Source organism: Schistocerca nitens, chromosome 1 (genome assembly GCF_023898315.1).
Source record: "Schistocerca nitens isolate TAMUIC-IGC-003100 chromosome 1, iqSchNite1.1, whole genome shotgun sequence".
Lineage (NCBI taxonomy): Eukaryota > Metazoa > Arthropoda > Insecta > Orthoptera > Acrididae > Schistocerca > Schistocerca nitens.
This window is the reverse complement of record NC_064614.1, coordinates 231,774,196-231,790,066: the sequence shown is the minus strand read 5'-3', so window position 1 is coordinate 231,790,066 and position 15,871 is coordinate 231,774,196.

The following is a 15,871-nucleotide window of genomic DNA, read 5'->3' as shown; positions in this document are numbered from 1 at the left end:
TCAGGGAGAAGCTCTCCACCATGTGACCAACAAGAAATTAATTACAGAAATTACCAACATGACGAGAGACGATATAATCATAACGACTGACCTGAATTTCATCAGAACTGGCGAGATTCAAACAGGGCAGGGCCTTCTCGTCAAGGTGAATTTGTAGAAGTTAGGTCTCCTAATCCTAATAACGACGCACGCCAACAAAGAGACAGACAATGACTCGCACCGCAGGCAGCCACGTGCGCCGGCTGGCCCAGAGAAAAATAACATAGACACTAACCTTGAGAAAAATTCCAGTATTCTTTACCGAGGTATACCGCATGATAATTGCGTTCAAGTTGAAACTCTGAGTACTGTGAAGAGTAAAGGATTGCACCATATTTCACATGTAAAACCGGTTATTGAGAGATAATCTGCTTTTTAACTTAGTCTTTGCTATAAAAGTTTTCACTCTATGTTTCTAGTACTCTTTGTCAAAGTTAGAAACTGTTAACATGCAACTATGTTTTAAAGTTAACTATCTAGTCAAGAACCTAGGGAACTTATTTAGACAAGTAATTATAAATGCATTGTTATAGTGAACAGAGGACACTGTGTTATTGTGTGTTTACATTCTTGCTTGTTAGTTGCACAATTATGTAACGACTATAAGGCTTACATACTTAGAACATATACAGGTACTGCTAATGAGAATTTATGCAACATTTTGGTTTACTTGAAAATACATTCTTTATTTGAAGTACTTTCTGTGGGATTAAAGATGATTTAGCATTTGGTTTCTTTGACAGTTACACGATTATATCACGACACTACTAATATGTGACACAATTTACATTGTTGCTTTTGCGGTGTATCTGTTTTATATCTGCAGAGTTTTTCTATATTATTCTGGAAAGTAAAACATGTTTTAGTAGTAACTTTTGTGGTATAGCTACAATGAGACAGCCTTTTTCGTAGCACAACAATACGTTACAGTGTAGTGATTTCTTGATCACTGTACTGTACGTAATAACTAAGATATCTATACACATAGTAATTCACTTTGTTTATTACGAGGTAAGTACATTGACTTCTACAGAACTTTGCTTATGGCCGACAATAATTACGACACTTGGCACATTTTTTACCCTTAAGTAATGACAGAGATTATCCTACAACAAGACGCACAGTTTAGCGCTACAGTGCACGTATTTGAGTGATTGATTTTTGTACTTAAAACATTTATTTTTAAAGATTTTTGAATTACAAAGAAAGTTTTCTGTGATACATTTCATTCCATTTCTGTAATCTGTAACACCTTAGGGTATAATTACATTAATCCTCAGGGGGGTACACACTTACTTTGTGTACCATGTGTTTGGCAAGCACAAGGAGCCCTAGCTAATATGGTATTTGCTTATTCAACTTTACACATCGGTACCATATTTCTCTAACACTGAATTACACAGCTATCTGATTATTTAACAGAGAAACAAAAATTTTTTTACTATGTCAGTAACACATGTTTATGCAGTTACACAGTTCGATAATTTCACACTTATGAAATTGTATCTTGTCTGCACTGTGTGAACTGTTCATATTTTTTCGGAACCATTGTGATACTATGAGAGCTTTGAATGTCGTATTTGTTATGGGATCACGATTTTTAAAGTACGATTGAGGTAGATGACACTATTGAAATGAGCAGAGAATTGTTTTAGGTTTTGAAATTATTTCTGAAAGCTACGACTTTTTTGAGATTTGACTGAGGTGTTGTGATGTTATTATTACGACGACGATGTGTATTATGCTGTTGAGGTATGTTTATGATCAATAAGCTGATGCTATATGAGGAATCTGATTATGCTACGTATTTATTATGATGAAATATTGAAGTGTCGACGGAAGATTGACGAGTCTACGAATATGTATATGTGTAATAAGGTAAGGAATAATGAGTAGTGGTTAGGGACTCTGATTTGTGAAAAAGGATGTTGGAAACCAAGAATTGTACTTAAAGAGTTATGAAATGTGTGTAATTGCGTGAATGTATCACAATGCCAGCGAAACTTTTTGGACACTGTTATATTTATAGGATTTTGTTTCTACAGATTTGTAACGCAAATATTTCGACCCGTGAAATTTTATTTGTATCAAACTGTCACTGTAGCGGAAACTGATGTCGTAAATATTTCGGTAAGGAAGGTAGGTCACCTTGACGTAATGCACTGTAAGCACCCAGCTGCGCGACAGTTGCCTAGAAAAAAGCCATTAGTGTGTGCCTTTCAGAGGCACAGGTGGAGAAAAAAAGAGGCCATTATCCTCGCTATTGACATTTCTTTGTCGAAAGCATCGCAAATACGACACACCCAAACTTGAAAACATATGATTACACTGTGGAGCTCTTAATTTATGATATTTACTAAAATGCCCAATGAAATGATGAGAAACAATTTACATCTATTGTCTTTCTAGTTGAGAGATTTTTTCTGCCTTTGGAGACGCCATTTGCCTAGTGAATGACGTTTCATATGTTGCTTTATATATATATTTCCTCATTTCGTTTAATATCTAGTTTCTAGCTGCACTGCAGCATTGGTTAAAATAAAATTTAATGGATGTACTAATATAGATTTTTATGCCTACAGATCCAGTAAATAATAATTTTATGATCTACTTCGGAAAAAACGAGGGAGCACAAAAAGACATTTCCACTTCACAGGAATTGTATACATAATTTTTGTCAGTGACTTGGTAACTTGTCTGCTAGAGTAAGTTATACTGATACGTCACTCTAGTGTTAAGATGTGACATAGGTATTAGACATGGCCATCTTTAGTGTAATATTTTTTCTGCTTGAGCTTTTTCATGTTTAGATATAAGTTATTGCATTTGCTGCTGCTGCTTGATAGGCATAGTGCTATTAAATTTCACTTTCTATTACTCTGTTAAGCCAGTTTTACTACTGATCTATTTTTCTTTTTGCTGCACATTGGCTCATATTAGCTGTAATATTGCAATTGCTTTGCTAATTTAGATTTACTGCTGCTAGCTTTGCCAATTTGCATTTTTTGTCATTGCTGTTTGTGTTAATTGTTTTGTGCTGCTGCATTGCCTTGTCCCTTAGTTTAGCATCTGAGCTCAGTAGATTTAAGTTAGCTTAAGATGGGGTAGGCTATATAAGAGAACGAGTTGTGATGAATTGGAAGAAATGCATTGAGAAGCTATAAGAAAATGGTTTGGCCAAAGAAGTATTTTGAAAGAGTGTATGAACAAAAAAGTAGGGTTTAGGGACAACAGGTTTAAGTAGGATTTTCTTGGAAATAAATGATGAGGCTAGATAATGGGAAATAAATAATGAGGTAAGAAATATGTGAACATATAAATACAGAAAGCATGCATGGATAGGATTTTTTTTGGTGGAAACAAATGTTGAAATAAGACGAAAGATCTATGGAATGAAGTTTTTGGTTGGACTGCAGTACCAAATGTTACACTGAAACCAAACCCTGACCTTTCCTCCTATGTTATTCTGCTATGTGTTTGTGTACTCTTGTGTATATGTGTTTTTCCTGTCTTTATGTGTTTATGTGATAAGACTTATGTTGTAGAATTTTTCTAATACTCAGCTACATTCACTATGATGAGGAATACTGTTATCCTCAAATATAATTTGCATTTATAATATGATATTTACTTTGTAAAGATGTTTAGACATTATTATTTCTGTTCTGTTTCAATGCTCATGTGTGAAATAAATGTTTCGAAAACTATTCTCATTATTTTATATATTTACTTCTGTCGTAATTCCTGTAACACTGATGTATATGTTTATTTCTATTATTTTGTAAAGCCTGTGTTACTACAAATGTTATCTGTACTGTTATGTTCTTTAATGATGTATTTTGTACCTTTGTAATTGTATTCTTATGTTGTAAACTTATAATTGATTAGACACCAGTTCTTCAAATTAAGTATCATTTCACTGCACACGTTTCTGTTGGTCATAATATATGCACAGTATGTGAGAAGTTGGGACTCTTTTGATGGCCCACCAATACCATTATTTCTACAAGGACTACAGTGGGTCTGCATCTTTGATGGCCCACCAATACCATTATTTCTACAAGGACTGCAGTGTGTCTGCACCTCTGGTGGCCCACCAATACCGTAATCTCTAACAAGACTACAGTGGTCTGCTCTGTGATGACCTACCTACCAATATTCTTCAAAACTTCGACTGACTCTGCTGTGGGTTTGCTCTGTGGTGGCCCATTACCTGTCTGCATGTCAAGAGTCAGCACTGTATTTCCGTTGGATGGACAACACTACTTCTTCAAGACTGCATGGAAATCCACTACTTCCATGTGCATTTTCATTTACTGCTCAGACTTTGAGAAAAACAGTGCAATTTTACTATGATGAACGACCAGGATTGTCTTTATGGACTGTGAGAAAATTTTAGCTTTTGACCAACATTATATCAATAAGTGTGGGCATTTGATTTCTTTGTTATTGTAATTGTGAAAAAATTTTAACAAATATGTATTGGCCAGTGCCCGAAACAATTTGTAAAATTTTTTGTGGGGAGCATGGGGGCTATGTAAGTAGGTTGTTTAGGTTCTTATATTGGTAACGCCACCGCCACGTAGCGCTCTGTATGACAATCACTGGCTGTGCTGTGTGCAGTCTGTGGCTGGGTGGCATTGTCGGAATTTGCTATTGTAGTGTTTGGCAGTTGGCTGTTAATAGCGCGTAGCGTTGCGCAGTTGGAGGTGAGCCGCCAGCAGTGGTGGATGTGGGGAGAGAGATGGCGGAATTTTGAGAGCGGACGATCTGGACGTGTGTCCATCAGAAAGAGTAAATTTGTAATATTGGATATCATGGACTGATATATATATATATATATTATGACTTTTGAGCACTATTAAGGTAAATACATTGTTTGTTCTCTATCAAAATCTTTCTTTTGCTAACTATGCCTATCAGTAGTTAGTGCCTTCAGTAGTTTGAATCTTTTATTTAGCTGGCAGTAGTGGCGCTCGCTGTATTGCAGTAGTTCGAGTAACGAAGATTTTTATGAGGTAAATGATTTGTGAAACGTATAGGTTAATGTAGTCAGGGCCGTTCTCTTGTAGGGATTATTGAAAGTCAGATTCCGTTGCGCTAAAAAATATTGTGTGTAAGTTTAAGCACAGTCATGTATAATTTTTCTAAGGGGACGTTTCACGCTTCTCTCTCTCTCATCATTTGCATCCAGTGTACTTACTTCATTCGATGCCGTTCATGGACGAATTACGTCTCCATAAGATTCTGTCAATGAAACCCTGGCATCTACTTTTCCTATTAGTTGTTGCTGATGTGTCCTCTAGATATATGAGACATAGCCATACAGACATGCAGAGAGGGCGCCACAGGGCAAGGACAGTAGGAGGAAACGAAATGAAACTTCATAGTTTGAGAGGGCATGTGTTCTTATTTCAGTGATTGGAAAATTGAGACAAATTTGCTAAGAATTTGGCAATATGAGCCCTCTGATCAGCATGATGTTGCACCCGCTATGACAGGATGTATGCACTAATTCGGTTGGGAAACGGTGTCATAAAGTCGTTATATCGTCTCCTAAGGCAAGCTGGCGCACATCTGCTGTAAGCGGTCGGTTCTTCATAACTTGTAGAAAGGCACTGGGACGGAACTGATGTCGAACTGGATCTGTCGGGGAGAGATCCTCGGATCTTGCTGGCCACAGGAGTATCTCATCTCGTAGTTTATAGCGACACGTGTCATTAGCGGATGAGCACTGTCCTCTTGGAAGATAACGTGACGATACTGTCGCATGAGGGGTAACACATGAGGACACGGGATGTCCGTGACGTACCTTTGTGCCGTCAGAGTTCCCTCAGTCACTACAAGCCACGTCCTGAAAACATAACAGAAGGCTCCGTTCACCATCACGCTAGGAGTAACATCGCTGTGCCTCTCCGAAACAGACGGCCGAAGTGGCCGAGCGGTTCTGGGCGCTACAGTGTGGAGCCGCGCTACCGCTACGGTCGCAGGTTCGAATCCTGCCTCGGGCATGGATGTGTGTGATGTCCTTAGGTTAGTTAGGTTTAAGTAGTTCTAAGTTCTAGGGGACTGATGACCTCAAAAGTTAAGTCCCATAGTGCTCAGAGCCATTTGAACCATTTTCTCCGAAACACTGGAAGAATGTGACCTCTACCCAGGATTCCGCCATACACAGCGATGATGGCCATACGGGGTAGCAGAGAAACGCGACTCATTGCTCAACACAAATCAAAGTCATTCATCAGCAGACCACACTTCCCGATTACGGAACTACGACAAACGCAACCATTTGTGTTGTGGCATTAACGGCAGCCTATGCATTCCTTAGACCAGAGGTTCCCAATATATCCGAGACAATTGCCCCTGAGTGCAATCAGATATTGACTAGACTAGTACACCCCTCCCCCCCCCCCACTACCATCAACAACATTAGCGCCTAACTAAACTTTAGTATTAAAGAGAATTTTCTTTGAAAGCTTTTATTTTTAAATGATGGAAGATAACATATGTAGTGTTTGTAGGTGTCTTATTAATCGCCAAAATAATGAGTCAATGAGACAATTGGCACCACTTAATTCTAACAAAATTTTATTTATATTTATAGGAAGATGAAGTAATTCTGTGTGCATCACAAGTACTGTTTACAACTCTTCTTCAGAAAAGAGAGCTAATTATCCACATTGATGGTAGAACTTATTACAAAACGTGTTTACTCTGCACCACTGGTCTCCCTAGTGACATTTGCGTCACCCACACCCTGGAACCCCATTTTAAAATCAACCAAGTCAAAGGGTGTACACTTTACCTACTGCTTGTGTCCATTAGATTCCTGGATTCCTTACCCCTGAGTGGTAGAAACTGGAAGACTTTAGGTTCAAATGGCTCTGAGCACTATGGGACTCAACTGCTGTGGTCATTAGTCCCCTAGAACTTAGAACTACTTAAACCTAACTAACCTAAGGACATCACAAACATCCATGCCCGAGGCAGGATTCGAACCTGCGACCGTAGCAGTCGCACGGTTCCGGACTGTGCGCCTAGAACCGCGAGACCACCGCGGCCGGCGAAGACTTTAGGCTGGCAATGCTTTGCATCTGAGCACTGCCGCAAAGCAATGTAGTAGCCATTACATAATTATAGTGTTGTTGCTATCTCAATTGGATCGTTTATTGTAGCGAAGTGAATAATGTAGCATTTCTGGTCCGTGTGATATTTCAGCACACATGTACCAATTTTACTGTCACAGATGGATAACACGAAGTATATGTGCAATAAATGGACTATATGAGGAACAAGGAAGATATTGTTCATACATGTATTAGTTTCACTAGTTGTAACCTCAACCAGGTTGTATTACGCGTTAATGCTAGCATTTGAAATAAAAAATGGAGTTACTGGTAACTTTTGTATTCAGTATTACGGTTTTATGAAATTGTGATGATAGTAAAAATGATCTTTTGAAAATCAGTTTCGAGACCTAAACATTACTCAACCCTTTTTTTTTACCCCTTAGAAAATCTCATTTTACCCCTCAGAGGGTAATCACCCCCAGGTTAATGCTAGTATTTGAAATAAAAAATGGAGTTATTGGTAACTTTTGTATTCAGTAATACGGTTTTATGAAATAGTGATGATAGTAAAAGTGATCTTTTGAAAATCAGTTTAGAGGCCCAAACATTACTCAACCTTTTTTTTTTACTCCTTAGAAATTTCATTTTACCCCTCAGAGGGTAATCACCCCCACGTTGGGAACCACTACCTTAGACTATGGCAAATGGTGTGGTGTGCCACACAGTGTTTCAGGGAGTCCACTACTTGCTCTAGAGTGACAGACGGAGATGTGAAATGGTTACGATGTGCTTGGTGCACAACTCGACTATCCTCCGTTGTGGTGGCCAGATGTCATCGATTAGAACATTGACGACGAGTATCCGTGTCTTGACGACCCCTTGGAATCCGACATCGGACCACTGTCACATCCCAGTGCCCCAGAAATCTGAATATTGCCGATTCGACTAACAGGCGAGTCCCCTTTCAAATTCTCTCAGGTGCTTATAGCGCTGTCTCACTATGTGACATGTCCGTGTCATTCACTGTGATCATTCAATATCTTTCGCAGTTCACTTCTCTTGTACACCCTACGAGGCCTCGTAATGACAATGAAAATGAGCAACAGTAACGCACTCTGGTGGCAGGTCTACCTGTCGAAGAGAACTGCAACTACTGTATAATCGTTTACATACCCGTCAATGGTTTACGAGGGTCGGAACTTTAATAGTGGCAGCTATTTATTTACAGCTCGTACAAAATAGATACCTGTTTCAAAGTTTTACTGACCTTCAAAGTAGTCCCCAGCATCGCGTATAACCCGTTGCCAGCGCTGTGAAAGTCGTAGGATAATCTTAGCAGTGCCAGTTGTGTTGACAGTTCGAGCGGCGCGGTCTATTGCCCCACGAATTTATAGCAGTTCTGAAGCGAATGCCGTCAAGTGTTATCTTCAGTTTAGAAATCGAGTTGAACTCACGAGGGCTTAAGTCAGGGGAGTGCAGTAGGTGGTATAGCACTTAGCAGCCCCATCAGTCAAACAAATCAGTAACAGCTTGCACTGTACGTGCTTGAGCATTGTCCTGCAAAATGATGGTCAGGTCCTGCAGAAAGTGTCATCACTTTTGTCTCTAAGATGGTCGTAGGTTGTGTTCCAAAAATGAACAGCACAGAGACAGAAGTGATGACACTTTTTGCAGGACCTGACCATCATTTTGCAGGACAATGCTCAAGCACGTACAATGCAAGCTGTTACTGATTTGTTTGACTGATGGGGTTGCTAAGCGCTATACCACCTACTGCATTCCCCTGACTTAAGCCCTCGTAAGTTCAACTCTATTTCTAAACTGAAGGAAACACTTCACGGCATTCGCTTCAAAACTGCTACAAATTCGTCAGGCAATAGACCGGACCGCTCGAACTGTAACGCACTGCTAGGAGTATCCTACGACTTCCACATCGGTGGGATCGGGTTATACACAATGCTGGTGACTACTTTGAACGTCAGTAAAACTTTGGAACGCGTATCTATTTTGTACGAGCTATAAATAAATAGTTACCACTATTAAAGTTCCAACTCTCGTATTACATTGACATCTGAACATGTCTTGTGTGTATTTCACTATTTTTTGTCAAGTAGTAGTTCTCGTCAGACGACATAGACAGAGCACACAACACGCACTTTGATATGCCTTCACTATAAGTCACTCGAATAATTTGCAAGCAAACATCCATCTGCCATACGGTGGCGCCAATGGAAGCACGACTCCATTCAGTGTGTATCGACAGTTAGTTCGACAGTATCAACGCTGTGCCTCTAGAACTTATCCTCAGACGTCGCCCAGAAGAGCCAAACTGGATATTCTATTAATTACATTTGTCATCTCTCACTGGATCCACAACCAGAACAGTGTTCAGAGACTGCTCAGTGAACGTTAACTTCGAGCAAACATTACCACGCACCATGTGCACATTCATGTTAAGTAATGCGTACTACCATTATCAAGATTATTCTAAATGGACGTTAATCTTTGTTACAATAATTTCTGTCGTAGTTTGCCTAAACCTATTTGGCCGTGTGAAGCGTCTGTACAATTTGCGTATGCAAGCGAGCCACCACAATCACAGTAACTATTTTCGGTGACGGGGGGGGGGGGGGGTTCTCTTGATGTCCACATTTATGTTTGACGCCAATAGGAGCTGGTGAATATAACAGTTGTATGTCGTCATTCCAATTTCGGTCCCTCCGGATGGTTAAGCTTAGGTATTTTACGGCACTTATCATTTCCAGCGATATATCGACAACAGTAGGATACTGTACTCGAAAGGTAATGGATGTCTTCGACTATTTTTGCGTAATACGTTACATTTATTTATGTTCAGAGTCAACTGTCAGTCCTTGTACCAACCGTTGAGCCCCTTCCGGTCTTCTCGTCATCGAGGTCAGCTGGTCATTCACCCAATGAGAAAATGTACGATTCTGTCCAGACGGATGTGCGCCTCTTTGGTCGATGAAATGTTATACGAGGGTGAGCCAAATGATAACCTTAAATTTTTTTAAATATTATTTATTGTGCAGAAGTGGTACAAAGCTGTGTCACTTTTCAACATAATCTCCCCCACGCTCAATGCAGGTCCTCCAGCGCTTACAAAGTGCGTAAATTCCTTTAGAAAAAAATTCTTTTGGTAGTCCGCGCAACCACTCATGCACCACGTGGCGTACCTCTTCATCAGAACGAAACTTCTTTCCTCCCACTGCGTCTTTGAGTGGTCCAAACATATGTAAATCCCTTGGGGCAAGGTCTGGTGAGTATGGTGGATGAGGAAGACACTCAAAATGCAGGTCTGTGATTGTTGCAACTGCTGTACGGGCGGTGTGGGGCCTTGCATTGTCATGTTGCAAAAGGACACCAGATGACAGCACTCCATGTCGCTTTGATTTGATTGCATGCCGCAGATGATTTTTTTGGAGATCTGTGTCTGATGCACTGGTGACAGTGGTCCCTCTAGGCATGTAATGCTCCCAAGTGACGCCTGTTTCGTCCCAAAAGAGAATCAGCATAACAGAGAATCAGCATAACCTTCCCTGCTGATGGTTCTGTTTGAAACTTCTTTTGTTTTGGTGATGAGGAATGGCGTCATTCCTTGCTCGCTCTTTTCGTTTCCGGTTAGTGGAAGTGAACCCAAGTTTCGTCCCCAGTAACGATTCTTGCAAGGAAGCCATCACCTTCTCGTTGAAAGGGCCGAAGAAGTCCTTCACAAGCATCAACACGTCGTTCTCTCATTTCAGGAGTCAGCTGCTGTGGCACCCATCTTGCACACACTTTGTGAAACTGGAGCACATCATGCACAATATGGTGTGCTGACCCATGATTAATCTGTGAACATGCTGCACTGTCATTCACTGTCACTCGGCGGTTTTCCTTCTCTATGGCTTCAACTGTTGCAATGTTCTGTGGAGTCACAACTCGTTGTGTCTGACCTGGACGAGGAGCATCTTTCACTGAAGTCACACCATTTGCGAACTTCCTACTCCATTCGTAGACTTGCTGCTGTGACAAACAAGCATCACCGTACTGAACCTTCATTCGTCGATCAATTTCAATAGGTTTCACACCTTCACTATGCAAAAACCGAATAACAGAACGCTGTTCTTCCATGGTGCATGTCGCAAGTGGGGCTGTCATCTTTATGCTGATACTGCGACGGTATGTGTGCATCTGCACTACGCTGCCACCTACAGGTCATTCTGCACGCTGTTTGTAGCACGCTTACCAACTTACAGAATAACGGCGAAAAATTTCGAATTGTTATTAAAAATTTAAGGTTTTCATTTGACTCACCCTCGTAAATACGGGTGGCTGTTGTACAATATGATTAGTTACCTAAGGCTTTCTGAGCTGTGGCGGCTTGTTGGACTGTATCGATATCAATAGACTCTTTTCTTTTTCTCTAAGATGTTGCCCAGCGAGGCAGCTCCTTCTCCTTCTGGAGTGGCCTGGAGGGCCAACTTGCTGGCGCCGCATACATCAAGATGGGAGTACCAGTGGAGCAACCAAGTGAAAAGAAGGCCTTTTATCGCCACCCACCTTTCTCTGTGTTGGAGTAAAGTGGGAAGGAAATGCAAGGATCATGTTGGCCTGTGTTTTAGCTTGCGGTGCCGAGAAACCTCAGGAGTAGATTACTGAAAACCCGCCGAGCTGTCAGAGGTGTGTTTGCCTGAATTTATGGATGCTCCGGTTCTGTTTATTGGTAGTGAAGTCCGCGAATTCATGGAATTTGCAGGTTGAATTGTATTTGTGTGTTAAATCGGTTTGTTAAATATTTTCATTAGATCTTTGTACACTCCTGGAAATGGAAAAAAGAACACATTGACACCGGTGTGTCAGACCCACCATACTTGCTCCGGACACTGCGAGAGGGCTGTACAAACAATGATCATACGCACGGCACAGCGGACACACCAGGAACCGCGGTGTTGGCCGTCGAATGGCGCTAGCTGCGCAGCATTTGTGCACCGCCGCCGTCAGTGTCAGCCAGTTTGCCGTGGCATACGGAGCTCCATCGCAGTCTTTAACACTGGTAGCATGCCGCGACAGCGTGGACGTGAACCGTATGTGCAGTTGACGGACTTTGAGCGAGGGCGTATAGTGGGCATGCGGGAGGCCGGGTGGACGTACCGCTCAACACGTGGGGCGTGAGGTCTCCACAGTACATCGATGTTGTCGCCAGTGGTCGGCGGAAGGTGCACGTGCCCGTCGACCTGGGACCGGACCGCAGCGACGCACGGATGCACGCCAAGACCGTAGGATCCTACGCAGTGCCGTAGGGGACCGCACCGCCACTTCCCAGCAAATTAGGGACACTGTTGCTCCTGGGGTATCGGCGAGGACCATTCGCAACCGACTCCATGAAGCTGGGCTACGGTCCCGCACACCGTTAGGCCGTCTTCCGCTCACGCCCCAACATCGTGCAGCCCGCCTCCAGTGGTGTCGCGACAGGCGTGAATGGAGGGACGAATGGAGACGTGTCGTCTTCAGCGATGAGAGTCGCTTCTGCCTTGGTGCCAATGATGGTCGTATGCGTGTTTGGCGCCGTGCAGGTGAGCGCCACAATCAGGACTGCATACGACCGAGGCACACAGGGCCAACACCCGGCATCATGGTGTGGGGAGCGATCTCCTACACTGGCTGTACACCACTGGTGATCGTCGAGGGGACACTGAATAGTGCACGGTACATCCAAACCGTCATCGAACCCATCGTTCTACCATTCCTAGACCGGCAAGGGAACTTGCTGTTCCAACAGGACAATGCACGTCCGCATGTATCCCGTGCCACCCAACGTGCTCTAGAAGGTGTAAGTCAACTACCCTGGCCAGCAAGATCTCCGGATCTGTCCCCCATTGAGCATGTTTGGGACTGGATGAAGCGTCGTCTCACGCGGTCTGCACGTCCAGCACGAACGCTGGTCCAACTGAGGCGCCAGGTGGAAATGGCATGGCAAGCCGTTCCACAGGACTACATCCAGCATCTCTACGATCGTCTCCATGGGAGAATAGCAGCCTGCATTGCTGCGAAAGGTGGATATACACTGTACTAGTGCCGACATTGTGCATGCTCTGTTGCCTGTGTCTATGTGCCTGTGGTTCTGTCAGTGTGATCATGTGATGTATCTGACCCCAGGAATGTGTCAATAAAGTTTCGCCTTCCCGGGACAATGAATTCACGGTGTTCTTATTTCAATTTCCAGGAGTGTATATTGCACGTTAATGGATCTTTGATTTGTGATATAAAGTGTCCGTAGAGCCTTTAATTTGGGTTAATGTTAGTGTCCGGCTCTACGAGGAACATTGTTGTGAAGTTCGTTGGCAGTGCAGTATTTATGCGTGTTTAAGTGCTTCTGCCTGTCCGTTATTAACGCTTGTCTTCCTTGAGGCAAATGACTATCAGCTGTTATTGGTCGATTATCACAGATTGTCCATCCCTGGTGTGAAAATGGACTTCCGTATTGCGCGAATGTTATAAAAGTTGGTGTTAAGAACCGTGTGACCTACGTTTGATTTGAACATTTTGGATAAATGTTGAGTTCAGTTTATAGTTGTCGTTTGGCGGAACACTAACGGCCCTTATGGACTTGGCTGCACTGTATCTTATTGATTTAAGCTAATGTACTGCTTATTTGGGCTTCAGGTCATGTATGTCGTGTGTTTATTTTATTGAAGCGGTTTACACGAAAATTTTAGTTTGTTTTGCGGACACTGTCGGTTTTGAACTTGGCCTGGACTGTGTACTTGTCCAGAAACCGTAGAATTAAAGGCAATTGGCTCGCCATTGGCTTAATCATTTCTTCCACCGGGATTTGGTATAACTATTTAATTCTGAAATTCCCTTAAGCCCAATGGAATTTTAGCAACACTGCTTGTGCTTTAGCGCCGGTGCTGTTTACCGATGTCGTCCGGCCCACTCATAACCTGGCCACAGCCGCATGTTTATGCGATTCTGGGCACAAGCCTTGAACAACGAAATATCACGCTGTCCGTCTTCTGCAGTGTTATTCCTTCCAAACGCAGCCGTGGCCTTTAATGCTGCTACTTAGAGTTGAAATTTTAGAGTAATTCTGAGTCATTGTATTTGTTAACTAAAACTAGCTTTTTAAAACCTTAAAGAAGCAATAAGCTATTTGAACATTTTACTAGTGTTTGAGATCTCAACGCTCCTTCTTATTTAATGCAAATTTTAGTTATTTGAATATTATTGTGGAACCCTGTAAGCCTTGCTGTCTGTTTTAAGAGGTTTTATATCTTTTTTCTCATTCTATGGACACTTTGTATTTTAGTACTAGAAATTTTTGGCAGTAGCCTATTATGTGGCCGGTTCAGTTTTATTAAACTTTTTATTCGTGTCTTCTGATTATGAGGTTTTGTTAATTTATATGTCCGTTCGAATTTGGCTTCAAGTTTGTATCATTAGTGCTTTGGTGTGGCAAAAAGTGATTGCGTGCGAGTTATAATTGACATTTTCTGCCTTACTCATTATTGTTCATTATTAATTGTTGTTTAATTAAATACTTAATTGGGTTTAATATAATTCAGTCTGGGCAAAATAAGATTGAACGTTGTACTAGTGAATGCCAAATCTCCATTGCTCTAGCCCTTCCTCGTTTTCCTTCCTGGCCAAATTAAAAGGCCGTATTTTCACATTTCACTATCGGGCTTTGTTAAGTCCGTAGCAGGTATAAACGAGCGGCGGAGGAACCGGACCCTAAGAGGTAGGTGTGTCTATCTCTATTACTCTTCGATGTACACTAACGGAAAAAAATCGCAACATCAAGAGCAAGTTGTGTCACGTAAACGAAAGCTGATAGGCGTGTTTCTACTCATACATTGAAAAATGAAGTCTAGGAAAAAAATCGTTACACCAAGAAGGAGCTGTGTGACATAAATGAAAGTTGGTAGGGTAGGGGTTTTTCTACATCTGAAAGATGATGTCTATTTAGGTTTCGCGCCAGTCGCCTAAGAGTGGCGCTAGTAGTGCCACTACGAGGGTGCAAATGAGGTTTGCTTTAAATATACGCTATGCGGTCGTGTTAGTTACCTATGAGACTGGACGTGATGAGTTGATGTTAGTCAAGAATGCCTTTAGGGCGACAAGGACGCCATTATCAACACATCCACTGAGTTAGAACGAGGCCTTGTAATAGCGCTACGAGAAGCTGGATCTTCTTCTGCAGATAGATTGGCAATAATGTAGCCACTGCACGTGACTGCTGGCAGTGGTGGTCATGAGAATGTGGGGTCGCAAGAAGACCGACCCCCGGAAGAACATGTAGCACTACCGAGAGAGCATCGTGTTCGGCGTGTGACTCTGGCGCAGTTGACACTACAGTGACACAACGAACTGTTACAAACGGCAATAAAAACTAAACGAGCAGCGATAGAAACACACCGTTTGTTGCAATATGCTTGGGACAACAGTACATTTTCAGGCAGACAAACTTTCGAAATTACAGTAGTTACAATTTTCAACAACAGATGGCGCTGCGGTCTGGGAAACTCTATAGTACGATATTTCCCACATATCCACCATGCGTAGCAATAATATGGCGTAGTCTCTGAATGAAATTACCCGAAACCTTTGACAACGTGTCTGGCGGAATGGCTTCACATGCAGATGAGATGTACTGCTTCAGCTGTTCAATTGTTTCTGGATTATGGCGGTACACCTGGTCTTTCAAGTGTCCCCACAGAAAGAAGTCACAGGGGTTCATGTCTGGCGAATAGCGAGGC